The 15,593-nt window shown below is 41.6% G+C and overlaps 1 protein-coding gene across 2 annotated transcripts in view; it reads right to left on the bottom strand.

Moving 5' to 3' along the window:
• Positions 1-15,593, bottom strand: part of LOC147723043 (poly(rC)-binding protein 3-like) — a 2,582,273-nt gene that overhangs the window by 102,714 nt on the left and 2,463,966 nt on the right. For both annotated transcript variants that reach the window (XM_086965416.1, XM_086965417.1), the window contains one exon: positions 15,435-15,536. The gene's annotated coding sequence lies outside the window, so the exon portion shown is untranslated. The remainder of the gene's footprint in view (positions 1-15,434; positions 15,537-15,593) is intronic.

Here is a 15,593-nt window from a genome sequence, read left to right as displayed (position 1 = left end):
ATACATACATACATACAAACATGAAACTTTTTCTAAGTTATAGGATGACAGCTCGCCCTGGCTGCGTCTTCACAGGGATATTAATGTCTCTTATTGCATTTTAAATCATTTCCACTCTTAAGTCTGGCGTTAGCCAAGATATTTTGATTTTAATAAAATTTTATATCTAATTAACAGAGTTATAGGGGCTTTCAGCCAGCTCTCTTCATCTGAATGTCGGTCAGTATATCATTCACATTTTTGTCCCGCACACCACAGCATAAAGCCTGGGGGGGAACAGGGCCAGCCCGCTTCAGCTAGTCTCTAACTTCACCATGAGTGACGGCATTCCACTCTTGCACAGTGTGCTCTTACACACAAAAGTAGTCGCCAAGAACAGTTTTTACAAAAACGATTCACATTAGCAAAGCCACATGCTGGCCCAATTCCAGACCTATTGTCTTTGATAGTGATTGTTTGGTTATGAAAATGTTACAATGAAGTACGCTGTTGAACAAGCATTATGTTTTACTGAAGACGAGCAACCAGTTCCATGAGAGTTTTATTTAAATAATAAACATGCTTTAATTGAAAGTCATTAAACATATAGGAGTTGATTACGATGTTGGACGAACTTGCGTCCGCCCAGCACATTTAAGAATCGGGACCAACTGACCTCTGGTCGGCGGTCCCGACCGCATTATTTAGTTGCGACCACACATGGTGAGGTCGCAGACTCCCATTTCTCTATGGGAGCTTCTGATGCAGTCAAAAGCCAGCAGCATCACAAGCTCCTATAGAGAAATGGGAGTTATGTAAATCTCTACACCGCATGGCAGCACCTCACTTGCCTGCCACATGGTGCAGAGGTTTAAAGGGAGGCACCTCAAATATCCAAACGGAGGCTGCGGAGGCATGGGGGCCCTGCTTGGGACCCCCAAAATCACTTTCGACAGGCTTTTCATGTTGGAAAGCCTGACATGAAAAGCCTGCGAGAAACCAATATCATAATCCCCACAACAGAAACTCAGTCGATAGGGGATTGATTATGTGTGGCCTCTGAATGGTCGACTGGCTCCTTGAGCCCATCGGAAGCCAGTTTCAAATCCGACAGCCTCCATTGTAATAAGGCAGTCGGATTTAAAACTTTGGTTGCCTGTCGGAAAGCCTTCAACCGACATCCAAATCGACCCCATAATCTATGTATTTGCTTCAAAGCAAATAACATGTGTAATAAACTGTAGCTCATGTAGTAGTGATATTATTATCCATTATAGCACTACTTGCAGCTGTAATGTACTTTTGGTGATAGTAGTTTTACTGTCTGTAGCAGTAGTAATGCCAATAGCACCAATTACAGCAGAAATAGACACTGTAGCAGTTAGTGGAATAATGATACAAGTTGTAGTAATAATAGTAGCAATATTAGCGACACTGTTGTTAAAATTGTAACTTGTAGGTGTAGTGCTATTATCAGTCCTGAAGAATGTAGCACCAGTAATAGCATTAATGGCGGCACTTAAAGCAAGCAGAGTTTGAAAGGCTAACTATTGCTCATGTTCGCATTACAAAGTGGATGAAACAGGACTCCATAGAATTGAGTCGCTGAAATTTTCCTTCCAATATTAAGTTAATTTCCAGATGAAGGAAGGATGTTTGTATGTAGGAAGGGCGGATGAAATTTATAGTAGGTGAATTTGGACTGTACAAATTAGAATAGATTTACCCCAGGGAGCATGGCTATACAAAATTTAGTCAAAATCAAAGAACTGGTTGATTTTTAGATCTGGTGCTAGACAAAACCTTTTCAATTCATTAAAATTATTTTTTTAATATATTTACTCATTGGGGCTTTCAGCCAGCCCTATTCATCCATTGGTCTGTTATTGTGTCATTCACACTCTTCTTCCACCTGCTACAGAATACAGCATGGGGGAATGGGGTCAGCCAACTTCAGCCACTGACTAACATCACTGTGAGTGAAGCACATCTACACACAAATATTAGGTTATGTAAGAGCCAATGGCTATTATAGAAATATGTCCTTTTTTGAGACCAAGAGCATCGTTTTTTTTACCTAATTTCCCTTGAGGTTGATAAAGGCCCAGCAACTTCCAAACAACAAAGCCAATGGTCTGGTGGCCAATGCCATATATACTGTCTTTGTCAATTATCGTTTTTACAGGGTACCATTGGTTGGTTGACTTCTACAATATGAAACACAGACACAGACAACACAAATAAATTAATTGACCCCGCCCAAACTGCAATGTGAAATGCATTTCACCACAGTCAAGCAATGTTGGATTCATAAGATTTCCAGTAACACGCTTATTTTTGTTTGAAACTTATACATGCTTTAGAATTTAATTGAAAAGACTGTTCTATAAGATAATAGGGAACTATTTTTGCTTGAAAATAGCCAGAATAATGTTGCTGGTAATTTCTCCCACACACTGTTGTCTCACAGTCCATTTCTTGCTTTTAGAGTTATGTTCTTCCAACGATGCCCCCCTATCACCATCCATCTTTTTTTCCTTGTGCCTTAATCTTTTCCTTTCATTCTGCCTCACACCCTTTATTCTACGTTTCATCCCTTTTGCCATCCCTTCCTCCATAGTCTCCTCTAAGCATCATTGCATTCCCTCCTGTATGTTTATCCACCACTTCCTTGCTCCTGACCTCTTTCTCACTGCCTTCTTTCCTCCATCCTTCACCCTTCATTTTCCTCCATCCCTCAACTCTTTTCTCCTTTTTCGAGATCTGGCTGTTCCTTGCTCTTTTTTACCCCTTGGCAACCTTTTTCCTACTTCCTTCATGACTTTCTCCTTTCCTTTTTTCCTTCATTCAGTCCTTCCTTCTTCACTGTCTTTCTTGCACTTAGCCTTCCTTGTCTCTTCTATGCCTCCCTCTTGACTCCTAACATCTCTCCCTTCCTCTTCCCTGTTACAGGATGTGACTGGCCTTTGGGGCACACTGGCAGTGCTTGAAGGTCTGATCGGACAGGCTTGTGTGTGGACCAATTTGTTGTTTGTTTGTGGGCCTGTTTTATGGTCTGCTGGGCATTTTTAGGTCCAAACCCATCAGACAGCACACCTGTCTGGTTTGCTTATTACATCTTGTGGCCATTCTGAAAACTTCCCTGGGAATCAATTTTGGCTATTGCTTACTATTTGCTTTGTGGTTTGTAACTCACATTTGCTTCCTTTCTGTTGCTGGCTTTATTCACTGTAGGCTGCCCAGCTTGAGTTTGTCCCTTCTGTGAGCATTCCTTGTTAACTGTATCCCTCCAAGTACGTGCTTTCTGTAAACAGGCCTTCAAATCTTGTTCTTGTCTTATGTCAGGCTCTGTCTTCTGAGAGATCTTGGAGTTTATATTTCTTTCTCTGACTTCAAAGTGAGAGATATTTTTGCAAAAATCGTCCTGAGTACCCATTTGAGAGGAGATGGTGTAGGATGTTCTTTTTTTCCTAGCACACAACAAAAATGCACCGTGCTGATGTTTTAGAATATATCAGAATTAGGAACGTACAAATTAAGTAATTTTTTGTGTAATTCGAAAGGCTGATGAAAACAAATTTCTTAACATGATCAATACATTAGAATATGACATTTCTACACATAATTTTTTGTGTTCAGTAAAACCGTATGGGGAAGATGTATCAAACCATTTTTTTGTCGCAAACTCTGCGAATCGCTAAAAAACAGCGTTTGCGAAAAAAAAATAGGAAAATGGAATGTATCAACTAAAAAGCCTCGCAATATTAAGGAATCGCAAATTTTGCGATTCCTTAATATTGTGTAAGCATTTAAGGAATCGCAAATTGCAATTCCTTAAATGGTATGTATGAAGCATTTAAGTTTTGCGAATTTATGCTAAGAAATCGCAAATTACCACCAACTTGTAGTTGGTGGTAATTTGTGAATTCTTTTACAAATGCACTTTTTGGAATTTGTAAAGGTGCCATGTGACGCTCATACATGCCCTTAGGGCATGTATGTGCGCCATATGGGCACACATGTACATTTCAGGGGTCCAGCAGGGTGACCTTAAGACACCCTTGCACCCTTGAAATTATTCTCAATTTGCGATTAGCAAATTGCGAATCGCAAATTGAGAATAACTTTCCATTCATTCCTATTGGCCTCCTAGCCCATAGAAATTAATGGGAAATGATTCCTTTATTGGGATTAGCAATTTGCTAATCGCAATTAAGGAATTTTAAGAAATCGCTAAAAAAATTGTGAATTTCTAGATACATACCATTTTGCAATTCTCAAATAGCGATTCTCAAAAAATCGCTATTTGAGAATCACAAAAGGGTACCTTGATACTGTTGTGTTTTATCTAGGACCCTAGTTACATATTTCATATTTAATATTAAGCCACTGCAAACCGAATGCCGCAAGGCAACTTCCTTAGACTCCTAGAAAGCACAACGAGTTCTTATAACATACCAAACCTCCAGCAACCTGGGAATTCCCCGTGCTTTTGTTTTGATTTTTCTTAGAACTCCGGCAAGCACTGAAAGAACGGTCAGTTCTTAGTGACATCTTTAATTGACGTCTTATGTCCAACCTTACGTCAAACACGGCACCTTCCAGGTATAAATATACCAACGTATGCCTTAGGCAACACACGGTGGTGTGCAGCAGAGCGGCTATCTACTTATCCGAAGCCCAGCTGATGCGAGTGCCGAAGGAAGGCGTCCCTCCCATCTGACGCACTGAGAAAGACGCTGTCTTTTTCTCCTGCTGAGAAAATCCAGCTCCGGTGTTTCCAGTCACCCTCGCGGGGTACTGGGAGATCGAGTCCTGAGAGCGAGATACAAGACCTCCTACATTCTAGAAACCAAGGTACGGAGCTGATTAGATCCTTAGAGAATTCTTGGGTCCGATACTTGGCAAAAACTAGCTTAACTTAAACTGCAGCCCATTTACTCCTTCCCACGTACTAGGCTTAGGTCAGGTACACCGGGGTAGGCGTATTTAGAAGCACCAGTTGAGTACATTTAGTCAAGCTTTTATCTTTGTATGTAACTGTATATATTTTATACCTTTTAAGTATCATATGGCTCAGAAACCATATCAATGCTTTTATAGTATTATTTCATAATACTCCTTTTCTTGTACGCACTTTACTTTATAACAAGTATTGCAATCATAGCAATTCATTTCTCTTGCATGACAAAGAAGACTGTTCAATAAATAACACCTTTTTATTGAAAACGCCCGTCTCTCTATTTCTCTGCACTCTGGTGAAACTAAGTATGCACAACTGACTGAGTGAAATAGCTATCTATTGTTTTCACAACACTCTGGAGATATACTCCGTATTCTGGGGGAGCAAAGTTGTCATGTTTATGCGGTTGTCAGAAGCTGAATCCCTTCTTGTCTAATCAGGGAAGTTCACTCCTCCCTGTTCATTCGAGAAAGTTTCTAGTGACCTCTGAGCTAGCTGGCAAACCTAAATTAAGTCTAACATATTCAATAGAGACCTAGTCGACCTCAGTCCTACGTCTAAACTATCGTTTATGTTATTCCAATGTGCAGAGCCTATTGGGAAAATAGGAACTACACTACAATAAATCTGGCCCTATGTTGTTCAAATGTAATGGTAATTTCAATTGAAAATGTGTTGCCTATAATGACAGAATGCTATCAAACCATGCATACTCCACACTTCACTACTCTAATCTACACCACTCCACTCATTAACACTTTACTCCACTCTATGTCCTTCTTCTCTACTCCACTCCTTTCTATGACACTCCAGTCTACTCTGCAAAATGCCACGCCATTTGACTCCATGCCACTCCACTTTACGCCACTCGCTCCACAACACAGCATGCCACTTTACTTTATGCCTCTTTACTCTATGCCACTCCACTCTTTGCCCTTCCAATCCACACCACTTATCCTACTGCAGCCCAATCTACCCCACTCCACTCCAATCTACTCTACTCAAATTTATCCCACTCTACCTCCATCTACCTCCAATATACCCCATCCTAGTTGACCCCAGTCAACTGCAATGCAACCCACTCTACACTACTTAAATCTACCTCACTCCAATCTACCCCACCTCAATCCACCCTACTCTACTCCACTACAATCTACCCCAAACTACCCCATTCCAGTCTACCTCACTCTACTCCAATCTACCCCACTCTCCTATAATTGACCTAATTCCACTCTACCCCAATCTATCCCAATCTACCCCACCCCACTTAACTCCACCCCACTAACTTTTAGCCATGCTGATCAGCAGCCACACTGGTGTACAACATGGATAGAAACATTGCCAAAGCCAATAGCTGTCTCATAGGCGAGACCTATTGGCTTTGTTAGTGCTTCTTTTATTTCTCTGATATTACCCCTACCATGACCTGTAGCAATCACAAATGCAAGCAGTCTCCCACAACTCCACTCCACCATAATCTACCCCACTCCACTCTAATCTACCCACTCAAATCCACCCACTCTATCCCACTCCAATTTACTACAATCTAACACATTCCAATCTACCACAAACTTCCCCACTCCAATTTACCACAATCTGCCCCACTCTTCTTCACTACAATGTACCACACTCCACTCAAATCTACCACACTCCTGTCCAATCTAACCCATTCTACCCCAATCCACCCTACTCCAATCTACCCCATACCACCATCTATCTATTCTACTCCAATCTACTCTACTCCAATTTATCCCACTCTACCCCAATCTACCCAACTAATCCCAATCTACCCAACACCACTCTACTCAACAGCACTCTAGCCCACTCCATTGTACCCCACTCCAAACAACCCCAATCCAATGTACTCCACTTCAATCTACCCCAGTCCAGTCTACCCCACTCAACTCCAATCTAACCCACTCTACACCACTTTAATCTACCTCACTCCAATCTACCCCACCTCAATGCACCACACTCTACTCCACTCCAATCGACCCCAAACTACCCCATTCCAGTTGACCTCACACTTCCCCAATCTACCCCAAAATACCCCCTCTACTCCACACTACCCCAATCTGCCCTACTCCACTCTCCTAAAAACCACTGAATTCCAATCTACTCCAATTACCCCACTCCAATCTACCCCACCCCACTTAATTCCACACCACTAACCTTTAGCCATGCTGAATAGCAGCCACACTGGTGTACAACAAGGATAAAACACATCACCAATAGCTCTCTCATAGATGAGACCTATTGGCTTTTTCAATGCTTCTTTTTCTGTTGATTTCCCTGATATTACCACCACCATGACCAGGAGCAGGAGCAGTCACAAATGCATGCAGTCTCTCACAGCTTGTAAAACACCTATAAAGTGTGGTTACAAGTTCAAAACTGGCTTGATTTTTCAAATATGGGACACTTTTTTAGCTATGCAATTTATATCTGTCCCAGTGCGACCCTACCTCTTCGTCCATCATGCTGTGCTCTCTTCTTCTGACTAGCTTTCCTCTCTTCTTCCTCCTCCGGTTTTCCTCCATCCACTGCTTCCTCGTTTTCTTCTTTGTTTTCTTCTAAACCCATTTGCCCATTCATGTTTCCTCCTTCCTTGTCTCTCCCCCTCCCTTCTTCCATCCAATTCCATTCCATCTTTACTTCTTTCTCCTCCATCTCCCTACTACGCGCTTCTCATTTTACTCTTCTATTTCACCCTTCTCCATGTGCTCCCAAATACAAATGCATGAAACCTGCATTTTTTGCTAACTTAGATTTTCCTTTTGTGTGGCTTAACATAAAGTCCGTTTTTATTCAAAACATTGCATCTTGTCTTGTGCTCAATATCCAAACATACATAATCTCCTTAAAATAAGAATTGATTCAGAATATATGGAAGCCCAGACAAAACTCCTTTTGTTTCGCCTATAGGCGTGATCTGCGGCCATAAGGCTGTAACTCTCCCACACTTCAGTGAAAAGTCAATGTCTCAATATCTCTTTAAAGTCAGACTGCGCTGTTCGCAGCACACAGCCATTGAGGCGTGTCATGTTCGACAAACCCAGTAATTGCGAGGAACTCTGGGAGAATACTGACTCAGGCTGCAATTTCCAGCTGCATAATGCTGAACTCTCTGTTTGACACAGCAAATGGGTGAATACAAAATAAATTATAGAAACGTGTACCCAACACAGAGGTGCTTTGTAGGTTCATAACACAAATAGTATTCATTCTGTTAAAGGAAATGGTTTTTGGTGTCGGCTCTTGGTGGATTACTGTTTGGCACTCCAGTCCAGCTGCATAAGCTTCTCGACTGGTACAGATCTGGACCTCTGAAGTTTTGAAGCTGAGCAGCACCTCAGCAGACAGGCTACCCTGTAATTCCTCTGGGAACTGGTACCTCGAGCTACCAGGCCGATCGGAATGACAAGATCTGGCGGACCACCGCAGAACCATTTTTATTGCATCTCGAGATTCTGGCTGCTGAGGGAAGCAGACATCTCAGGGCGAAAGTTTGGTGGAAAATGTGGAATTACTTATAGAGTCAGACCCAGGATTGCAGATGCCTGAATTAATTCCTTATTATGATGGGGGCCCCAAAGATTTAACTCACAATCCAGAGGAGTTGGCCTAGCGGCTAGGGCGCTCGACCTCGGAAACCCGGTTCGAGTCTCGGTAATGTCGCTAAGCCTCCTGTGATTCTGGGCAAATCACTTCATCTCCCCTTGCCTAACAAAACGAATGTGTGTCCTTGTGCAACGTAACTGGTGCTATGTAAAGCACTATATAAATCTCTGCAAATAAATAAATAAATAAATAACTGACCAGCCCCAGCCCAGAGTTGCAGGTCTCTTCGGTATCCGTAGCTCAAAGGGGACTGAGTGATGAAGGGTAATACTGGGACATTCAGAATGATGCTTTACATACTTATCTTATTACAGGAGTTTACAGTTTTCTAATTAAATAGTTTTGTTTTATGAATTATTGCTACTCTTTTGTGGGTTTAATAACATGGCAAACCTAAAGGTATTTAAAAAGGGTGCAATGTATCTTAAACATTTGAAAAGGGTGCAATTTATCCTAAACATTTTAAAAGGTTGAAATGTATCCTAAATATCTCAGAAACTGTTACAAAAATTGTGAACATTTCTTGGAAAGACACATCAGTGATGTAGGCTCTGACTGTCTAACTGTATGCTAAAATTGGTGAAATATCTATTTTGTCTTTACCAAACTAAGCAAGCACAATCATATGCTTTCGATATCCGACAGCCACTGTAACCTTTCTGTCCTATTTCTATTCTTCTTTTAATTTGGCAAGAACAGTTAGTGTTGCTCAGGTTCAACTCCACCTTTTGAAAACAATAAGGCCTAGATTTATGAAGCCTTTGTGTTGTCCTTGCATCGCGCAAGGTGACACAAGGACAATGCATAGGCTTCAGTAATATTTACAAACCCACACAAGAGGGGATTTGCACCACCTTGCATGGTTTTGTAAAAAAATGTACTACAACCCAGCTGTTTGCACTGCATTATGTTACGTTTCAATCTGGGAGGTGACATGGACGCCATTTGGAGGTAGTCAGGGGTAGCAGCTGCGACCTCTGGGTTGCTCCCTACTACTCCTGGCACTTCCTTTGCGACCCCTGGCTTCAGAGGAGGCAACATTTTCTCCCCTCTGAGGCCAGGGGGTCACAAAGGAAGTGCTAAGATTAGCAGGTAGCAACCAGGAGGTCGCAGCTGAGACCCCTGACTATCCCCAAATAATGTCCATATGAGGTGTTCCATGGGTGGAGCTTGGGCTCCCATGCATGCACCCATGGATTTTAGTGCATTCCTAGATTTACTAAAGCTAGAAAACCTGGGAATGCAACCAAATGCTACACTCTCCTCTGTGGGGCATAAGAAGGGGAAATACCTTCAATTCTCCTAGTTTTTTTCTTGTTTCACATGTGCTGCATTTTACAGCACTTGTAGGAACAGGAACATGACTCGAAGGCTTGTTTATGTGCAGGGAGGTGTCCCTTCCTGCACAAACACAACCCTAACTCGGACACAGGCACCTATGCACTTAAGTGCAAGCTTAACTGCATTGGTGCAAGAGTACACAGAGTGTGTGAGCATGAGGAGAGAGCAGAAATGCTCCACATTGTTGCAAATAAGGGAGCATTTCTGCTCTCTTCCTTTCACGTAATGTAGCACAGCAACTTTGCTTGCTGCTCTACGCTGTGTGAAAGATTAGTAAATATGCCTCTAAATCTCAACATATCATTTTGTGATTAGATAACGTTTTATTTCTTTGCCCAGAAAAAAGGAGGGGCCAGTGGCTAAGCCACCATCAAAATGTGCGTCAATGATTTTATGGAGGTTAACTGTCTTAAGATCAACAGTATACAAAATGATGTGTTGGGGTGAGATCAATTTTTGAACCACGAGGAAAGGCACCTGGATTAAAATTTTGCTTCTGGTTATAACATTTATCTTGTCCCGGCACAGTCGATGTCGAGAGAGTTCAGGTGCAGTCATAAAGTATATATGATATGCTAATTTTTGTATTTTTTAAAATATATTTTATTAAACTTTGATCATATTCATTACAATATATCCTCATTCAATGTTACAGTGTTGTTTTTACAGTTCACATACTTCTTTACATTCAAGTAATAGAGCACATCTGGTGACGCAGTTACACAATTCTTCTAATTCTTTGCTGTGCATACATTCTCTCCATATTAGCAGTTGTAAACCTGTCCAAGATAGTCTACTTACATATGTGGATATCAGCTGTAGCAGCATATTACAACACCAATTCCTGTAGCTGTCTCGGCATACAGATCAATTGTAACCCCAAACATACCAGTCCCACCCTTCCCCTTGAGCTCCATAGCAGTGTTAATTATCACAGCAGCAGGCAACAGCACTAAAATGTTTAGCTGCTGTTAACATCTTAAGGATCATGTTGTACATCTAGTATAGTATTCTTGGTGTGTCTGAAGTGTCTAATTTTTGTATTCTACATATATATTTTGAATTGTTTTTTGATTACATAAATTTAAAGGGATTGTAATGAATTATATTAGTGTATAAAAAATCTTATGAATATGTTTGATAAAGGATTCATATTAAAACATGTAATGAAATAATGTTACAGAATACATTACATTCTTCAAATTAAACACAGGCTTAATGGGTTTGTCTGACTCACATCACATTAACTTATCAATTTGTTATGGGGCACTGCCTTCTGCAGCAAATTCAATTTGTGCCCATATAAACTCAAGCAGCCATTCGCTATTGACAGCAAATTAAGCTTGCTAGCCTTCTTCCTACACATTTACCACCAGGTGTTACCTTGTGGTAACTGCGTGCGCAAAAGGGTGTACAAGGAGTACCAATGGTCTCAAAACGTGTTTTCTCATGTTAAGCCATATTTATGCATCCAATATGTAAATTGTGCTAAAATAAAACCCGATTCCAGGCTCAAATCTCATTTGTAATGTGTTGTTTTTGCGCCCAACATTTACACACAAGTGTAAATTAAGTTGTAATTATACTACTCTAGATTGAAATTGAGGTAACCTTAATCGTGACAATTCTTGGGGCTACAAGGGTCACAATCGATTCACATCAATCAAGAGCTTGTTAGATTTATTATTTGATGTTATTGGTGACTGACTAATTGGCATGCTGGATCTAGCAAAATTTCTAATGGAAGACAATATTAATAGTCTGTGAAACATCGTATGCCTCTGAACAAGGCTAGATGTGAATCTAGAAACAATGGCCTCAAGGTCACGGGAATTTTCTTCACGGTTTTACATAATGATCAACGTCTACATGGCTCTGATCGCCCACATCGTCACAACCTACGGACTCAACATTATGTCATACGCAGAAGACACCCAACTCATACTCTCCCTATCCAACGAACCCAACACAGCCCAACACACTTTTTGAGAAGGCATAGAAGCCGCCGCCAAATGGATGAAAAACAGCTGCCTTCAACTAAACACCAACAAAACAGAAGTACTCATCATGGGCTCACACCCCGACGCCTGGAATGACACCTGGTGGCCCCCTGCCCTCGGAAGTCCACCCACCCCAACGGACCACGCAAGCAACCTGGGAATCATCCTGGACTCCGAACTCAAAAGGGACCGCCAGATCAACGCTGTCTCATCCTCCTGCTTCCACGCCCTCCGCCTCCTACGCAAGACCTTCAAATGGATCCCCCTTGAACACAGAAAGACAGTCACTCGTCTCACGCCCTGGTCTCCAGCAGAGTTGACTATGGCAACGCACTCTACGCTAGAATAAACAAAAACCTCACACGCAAGCTACAGAACATCCAGAACGCTGCTGCAAGATTGTTCCTCAACCTGCCAAGACACTGCCACATCTTCCAGCATCTGCGCACACTCCACTGGTTCCCCATCGAAGCTAGAGTCACCTTTAAGATGCTCCCCCACGCTCACAAGGCCCTCCACGACACCGGCCCAGCATGCCTGAACAGCCGACTCCAATTCCATTCACTACAAATGACCCTACGATCAGCCCAGCTCTCCTACGCTGTGGTCCCTCACACCAGAAAGACCAGATCAGGCGGCCGCTCCTTCACCTTCCTCGTTGCCAGAGCCTGGAACGCCCTCCATCTCCACCTCAGACAGACAACATCTCTGCCCATCTTCACAAGAAACCTCAAAATCTGGCTCTTCGATAGACCCCCTGCTTGATGGACTGGAACCTGCGTAACCCTTCTCCCTCAGCGCCTTGAGACTCTCACGGGTGTGTAGTAGCGCTAAACAAACACATGATTGATTGATTGAGATGTAACAATATAAAAGCATTACCTTAGGGTCAAAGTCTTATAAGAAGACAAGGTCTTTCATTGTGACCACAATATAATTTGATGTGCAGGATGTTCCTGTAGCATACTTCACTGGTACACAAAGTAAAGGGATGTTGGTCAGAGTACTAACAATATTAATGAGGTACAAAAATATTGTGACCTAAATAATCACGACTGAAAAAATTATGAAGATAAATATGTGTAGCTAGGATAGTAAATGAATATTGTGGTAGTATATCAAATAAGGTGACAACAAAAGCAAGGCCACTGTTCATGTGGTCAAATGCTACATCGCTTCAACAAAGCTCCTAAACATGGCTTCTCAGTCTAAAATGCAAACAGCAGACAAGTGATCTTTACTTATTTTCTAATTTGTTCAGCTATTTCAAGATCTTCCAGGGAACTTATGATGCTTGTTGACAAGAGGGCAGGGGCAGATGCTTTAGTATACCCTTCCTTTTGGGAAAGCAATAGTCACAAATATCAGGGAAAGGAGAGTGCTCCTCTGAAAGATGAAATCTCAGTCAACCACATTTGCCCTTCAAGGCAACAACCCGAGTCTTTTTCATGTGAAAGCCCATAAAACATCCTGCTCGTTGTAAATCATTAAACGGTCTGGGCAACCTCTTTCAAGCCCCCTTTCCACCAATCTATATCAGCACAAAAAACTAATATTCCAAACAAATTAACTTTCCTACATTTACATTATAATTAACATCCTAGTAAATTAGTCCTTATTAATGCCCATTTTGCGTATCTTGTTTTCCTCTTATTCACTCACGCTTCGCTTGAATGTTATAGTCACAAAAAAACAGTGTTAATAATACTGCTATATTTATTAATTATTTCTCATAATACAAAACATTATACAATGGTCACTGTAATTATATACCAATGGACAACTAAATTGAGTAGGAGGGTTGACTAAATTATATGACAGAAAAGTCAAAAATATGCGGCATAATGAAGCCCATTCTGTGGTGGTATTATTTAACTGTGTTGTCTTCTGAATACATATCAAGTTGATCTGGGGAAATATTGCAACGTATTGGTACTTGTTTAACACCTGAATACAGCAAACAGCAACTGAATGGTGACCTGTTAACATTTACAAAGGAATGAAATGAGAAGTTCCCAATGATACCATTTAGTAATAGAGCAATACTATTCTGGCTCTCAGCTCTCGAATGATCACATAAGGCAATGACCCCAAACTCTTGAAACCCATACTACATAGAGCCCAAGAGACCTTCCCTGCCCCTCCAAGCCCATTAGCCAGGCCTTATGCTCACCAACCAAAAGGCAAGAAGGGCTGGGGCTGTTGAGGAAGAAGATTTGTGGGCGAAGTTGGAGTGGCTGGAGATCTCACAAGAAGGGAAGCGAAGGTCTCCAGTACTTAAGGTTTATAGCCGGGTCTGGTGGCTCAGTGGACTCATGCGTCTACTGCAGGAGCCTGTGTTCGACCTCATGGTCACAGGTTCAAATCCCGGCGGGTTCACTCAGCCTTTCATCCATCTGAGGTCGATAAAATGAGTACCCATTGAGTTAGGTAACACCAAACATCTGTTATTCAGCGCCAAGATACCGGTAGTGGTGAACGTCCACTTTACAAATACACACGTTATGTTATTAAGTCCCTTGCAACCCTGTGTAGCCGCTCGTTGTACAGAAATAACATCACTTCTGGTCTCCGATGACCACTAATGAACAAGAAGCAACATTTAAGGGGTCAGTAGCAATAAGAAGTGAGGACATGACTGTGACATCAACCTCCCTGCCACATGCAAGGTCTTTAAGAGTGGCTCATTTCCCAGCTCAGCCTACACCTTCTCATCCCTTTTCAAAAGTCTATTTATGTCTCAATCTATGATGATGCCCACAAATTATTCAAAAGTTTTCTTGTCCTGACTACTTGATCATCAAAGCATCCCTCATCCTCTCTCACCATGCACGTACTTGCTATCCTGGCTTGTCCATCCTACCAAAAGGGAGCAATCTGGACCAGGAAGGCGAGCTGCAGGAAGTCTACTCCACAACCAAGTGTTATTAATAAAAAAGACTCAACCAACCTCTACCTTAGTGACACTTTACGGTCTCTTGGTCACTTGGAAGCTGCTATTGCTACGCGTAAAGATGTACTGGTCAAAGGCTGCTATCCATGTTGGATCTGGACTTACAGCCTAAACATCGTTAGGGAGTTTGCACAACGAATCAGTGTTATTGTGTCTTGTAAAAATGTTTGCAGGTCATAAGAATGATGCTCAGCAGTGTTGGTGCTTTCTAGTGGCAGTGGGGAAATGCAGAATAGCTGAGGGACAGCTTTAGTAACAGCAAAGCAATATGTTATGTTGAAGACAGAGCGATCAAAGAGGTGAAGAGAATCTGAGAATTGTATCCAGTTCACACAGGAATAGACATGGGTGATTTCTTACCAAAAGGGGTTGAGATTTGCCAGCGTTTCTCATTTCGCATGATAGAGTTCCATAAACCATTTGTTATAAATCATTTGTAAAAAAACAATAAAAAAAATTCTGATCAAAGAATCAATAGATGCTAATACATTGTTTTGGGCAAAAACGAATTGAGTTGTGAGAAAAAGAAATACAATTCTGACAAAAGCACATTGGTTTAGAAGTGAAAGTAACCTACCTGTATTTTCTAAATGCGAATCCTCTGTAGGTATTGGCACCTAGTACTCAGACCGGGAAAAACTGAAATTCCAGTACTTTGATTACAGTTGACAGATTGTTTCTGAAAATAAAACGAAAAAAATGCATTGAAGCACAGGAGACGCATAAGTACAATCAG

This window comes from Lissotriton vulgaris, chromosome 4_1 (genome assembly GCF_964263255.1).
Source record: "Lissotriton vulgaris chromosome 4_1, aLisVul1.2, whole genome shotgun sequence".
NCBI lineage: Eukaryota > Metazoa > Chordata > Amphibia > Caudata > Salamandridae > Lissotriton > Lissotriton vulgaris.
Note: the sequence above shows the minus strand (reverse complement) of the source record. Positions and strands in the feature narration are given on the sequence as shown.